Here is a 5,084-nt window from a genome sequence, read left to right as displayed (position 1 = left end):
TCGATCCCTTTAGCAATGAGGTCATTCTCAGCCTTGTCCCACAACTGTCGGGCTTTTAGGTAGCCACCTGACCCCGTGCGATGGTGATGCTTCTTATTTGCAGCATTTTTCTTGTTTGTCGTTGACATCTTCGCTGCTCTCTCAGATTTCTTTTTGGTTAAAAATGCGGGCCACTGATCTTTGATCTTCTCAAATCGGCCGATGAATTCTGGAGTCTTGTCTTGGTCGACAAACGATGATTTCAGCTAATTCTTCCACCTCCTGAATAGCTCAGCCATCTTCTTCAGAGCATAAGCCTTGATCATTGGCTTTTTAACTGGATTCTCCAGATCCTCCTCATGCGGGAAGGTGAAATTTTCCTGTAGCATGGTCCAAAGATCAGCTTTCTGCTGTAAGTGCATCTAGTGCCCCTTAGTGATTTTGGTGTATTGAAGACTTATAGGTTAAGGGACTAATGCGTTTGCGAGTGTACATAGGTCTATAAGTCTATGAGGAGTTTGATATTTACAGGAAAAGTCGCCCCCTAAAAATAAATATCTTCGACTGAAGATCTTGATATTTCTGAAGACTTTCATGAAGACTTTGAAAGTGAAGAAATTGGTGTGTCCGTGAAGAGTTGATATTCATGCAAGGAATATGAAGTTTGAAGACTTTCATTTTCATAGTTTTGTTTTTTCTCTTTCTTGAGTCATAGGAAACACCGTACTGTTAAAGGGGGTCGAGGAAATACGAAGGAAAATTTTCCATGTGATGCTCAACTCAAAATCCTACACCTACCAATCCCTTCGAGTGATGCCATTGGAAATCTCATACAGTTCAGTCAATTTCTTCAGTGACAGAGATGAAGTTTCTTCTGGTCTCTGAGGAATTTGTCCTGACTGAGGAGTTAGGAATTCGCCAGTGCGGATTGCCTACATAGTGAGGAACATGATAGCCCAGAGGACTTTGCAACTCAAAATTCCGACCGTTGCTGTGCTATGCGCCAGCTGTCCCAAAATATCTATCCACCTAACGGTCATATCATTGAAGGGCATTTATGTCTTATCATGCCGGGCTTCTCCCTAGGCTATAAATAGCCGCCCCCTACAACCACTAGCTGGTTGGCTGCTCTGAGAGAAACTGACACTTGTCATTGAGCAACCCATCCTCTGAGGACTTTGAGCGAAAATCATCAAGTGAGGAAAAACCAAAAAAACCCAAAACCCAAACACCTACAAACCCCAAGTGATTGAGCAACACTGAAGAGATTGATCCTGTGTGGATCCGACGCTTGTTACCTTTGAAGATTGTGCTTCTTCCAGACGGTTAGGCATCATGGTCTAGAGCATCCAAGAGGAATTGTGGATCGCCGAGTCACCAAGTTTGTGAAGGTTTGGAAGTCGCCTGAAGACTTACCACGAGTGATTGGACGAGGTCTGTGTGACCTTAGTTCAAGGAGAATACGGTGAGGACTGGGTGTCCTGAGCTGCGTGTTCAGGACTGGGTGTCTGGGACTGTGTGTCCTCGAGTTTAAATACTCAGCCGCTCCAACCAGACGTACAATTGAGACAGCAGTTGGAACTGGTCTACCAAATCATTGTCTTCACCAAGCTTACTGGTTCTATTCCCTCAACTCTTTCATTTCCTCATAACTGTGTTGTGCGTTTGTTCATATCTGTGTTTGAAGACTTTGACTGAAGACTTTCTCAATTTCCTCAGTTCAATTTCTTCAGTCTGTTTGTCTTCATCCTGTGTCATCCTGTGATTACGCTTCCTGTACTCTGTGCCTGTCTTCATTTCATCATGATGAGTATGCTTGTATTCTGTTATGCTTACTTTTGAGTACTTATTCTGCTACTAGTAGTTCTTCGCTAAGGAATTTCCTCACCGGCAAATTCCTCAGTGAAGAATTTCATAAAAATCGCCTATTCACCCCCCCTCTAGTCGATATAACGCACTTTCAATTGGTATGAGAGCAAGGTTATCCCTTGTTCTGTGTGATTTTGGTTTAACCGCCTGGAGTTTTAGTTATGTCGACCGCAGGTATGACAAAAGTGACATGCCCCATCTTTGACGGTCACGAGTATCCCAATAAATGCCTCATGGCGATGAACAATGAGCTGTGGACCGTCACTGAGATTGGTCTGACCAATTTGTGCAAGATGGCGGAAGCTGATGACATTCGCAAGTACACTCTTCTCAACCTCACGGCGAAGGATGTCATCTGCTCCAGTCTGTCACAAAATCAGTTCAGGAATATCATGCATCTTGATCATGCGAAGCTCATCTGGGACCGTCTCTCTGAGGTCTATGTAGGTCATCAAATCTGTCATGATCCTTGGTTTGAGGACTTCAAGGAATCTCTCAAAGCGATGACATTCGAACCAGAATCATCATCTGCATCATGCCTTATGGCAAAAGATGCTGAGGTAACTGAATGCTACCTATCCAAGTCTAGTGATGATGAATCTGGTGATGAATTTGGACCCAGCTATGTCAAACTTGCTTCCCTTGCCACTAAACAACAAAGAGCTTTGGAAAAAGTTCACTATATGCTAAACAAGAGCGATGATATGTTGGGTGAAGAAATGGATCAGTCAAAAGCTTTGGCTGAAAGTCTTCAGAGACTTCATACTAAGTATGACACCCTGCAAGATCAACATAACACTCTCTTATCTGATCATGAGAAGCTTTCTTATGAATTTCTTCAAAGAAAGCAAGACCTTGAGAAGCTAAGAGTGAGCTATGAATATCTTCAGAAGGAGCGCGATTCATTACTTCTCAACAAATCAGCGCTTCCCAGGAAGAATTTGTTCCTCCATGCTTGAACTGCATTGAACTTGAATCTGCTAATTCTTCACCTGAATGTTCAAATGCTACTAATGTTTCAAATTCTTCACATGCCTCTGCTAATACTAATTCCTCATCTGAGGACATTGCTAGTATCACTGATGATGCAGGGCTGAAGGAATTGTACACGACAGGCATGTACAAAAGCTTCAAAGGGCATCAGGCTCTTTGTGATGTGCTTAAAAAGCAGATCCTCAACAGGAACCCTATGAAAGAGGGTATCGCCTTTGAGAGGAAACACAATGCTGATGGTACATATTGGAAGCCTGAGCAGTACCCCAAAACTACATGGGTTGCTGCAAAGGGACCTCCAGTTGATCCATCTAACTTATTTGGATATGCATGTGAATCTCCTCATTCTGATGATGAGTCAATTGATTCCAACTATAAACTGTTCAAAAATCAGAATGGTGAAGTATTTGCTAGATATATTGGCACTAACTACAGGAACAGCTCCCCGATGAAGAAAATCTGGGTTCCCAAAAGATGCCTTGAAAATCTTCAGGTGAATGTCATCATGACGCCACCTATGAAGAATAGGAACCCAGATCAAATTCTTCATATGGACCAAATTCTTCATATGGATTCAAGTCCTCATACGGACCAAATTCCTCATATGGATCAAAGTCCTTATATGAACATCATCGTGCTAACCCTTCTGTTTCGTAGGGAAGATCTAAGGATTATGGATATGTGCATTATTCTTCAAATCATTATGTCCATAAGTCCTCGAAGAATTTCTCTTCATACTCTTATGCTTACTCTAACCCCTTTTATGTGAAACGAAATGGACTGGCTTCTATGCCATCCTTCTCGTATGGAGCTCGCAGAATGATGAACTCTTTGCCACCCCTTCGGATGTGGGTGGTGAAGAAAAAGAACTAATCTCTTCTGCAGGGTCAGGTCTCCAGACGCACGTAATCGTCTGAAGAATTTGCTGGAGACCTGAACATGCCTGATAGGACGCAGGCTAATCATGAAGAAATGAACTTTCATTTCTCACCTCCTCATATTGCTTTATCAGTTCTTTTACTTGATGAAATTGATCTGATGAATTGATGTCATATTCTTCACTGATGAAGTATATGAGTTTGTAAGCTGCACTAATTTGTCTGCAGGATGATCAACCCAAAGCCACTGAGTGGGTCCTCGATAGTGGATGTACAAACCACATGACTGGTGACAAGAATCTATTGATGGATGCTCCATTGTCTCCGTCGCATCTGAAGCATATCATCTTTGCTGAAAAAGGCAAAAGTCAGGTATTGGGTCTAGGTAAGGTTGCGATTACAAAGGATTGACACATGGACAAAGTCATGCTTGTTGAGTCCTTAGGATACAACCTTATGTCTGTCTCAATGCTTTGTGATCTTGATATGGTTGTTGTCTTTGGCAAGTACCGTTGTGTTGTGGTTATGGAAGCTGACAATTCCAAAGCCTTCGAAGGCTTTAGGAGAGGAGACCTGTATATTGTTGATTTCTCTACAGGACCACAACCAGCCGTGTGCTTACTTGCAAAAGCTTCAGAAGGCTGGCTCTGGCATAGACGACTTGGTCATGCAGGCATGAGGAATTTGCACACGCTTGCGAAGAAGAAGAATGTCATTGGCATCGAGAATGTCAAATTCCTCAAGGATCACCTATGCGGAGCCTGTGAAGCTGGGAAGATGACGAAGGCCAAGCATCCAGCAAAGACTATCATGACCACCACTCGCCCGTTTGAATTGCTTCACATGGATCTCTTTGGTCCTAATCATTATTCTGCTATTTCAAATGAAGCATCTCAATATGGCTTTGTTGTTGATGATGATTATTCTCGCTACACATGGGTACACCTTGTTAATTACAAACATGAAGTGCAGGAAGTCTTCAAACGATTTTCCTCGAAGGCTTAAACCAACTTTGGTGTGAAGATCAAGCACATCAGAAGTGACAATGGCACTGAGTTCAAGAATTCTGGTCTCGATGACTATCTTGATGAACTTGGTATTACTCATGAGTTATCTGCTCCTTACACTCCTCAGCAGAATGGCGTCGTGGAGCGCAAGAACAGGACTCTTGCTGAGATGGCTCGCACTATGCTTGATGAATACAAAACGCCTCGTCGTTTCTGGACTGAGGCAATTGATACTGCGTGCCACATCATCAATAGAGTATATCTTCACAAATTCTTCAAAAAGACTGCCTATGAACTCCTCACTGATAAGAAACCCAATGTAAGTTATTTCAAAGTCTTCGGTGCTAAATGTTGGATT

The sequence above is a fragment of the Triticum urartu genome, chromosome 5 (assembly GCF_003073215.2).
Source record: "Triticum urartu cultivar G1812 chromosome 5, Tu2.1, whole genome shotgun sequence".
Lineage (NCBI taxonomy): Eukaryota > Viridiplantae > Streptophyta > Magnoliopsida > Poales > Poaceae > Triticum > Triticum urartu.
Note: the sequence above shows the minus strand (reverse complement) of the source record.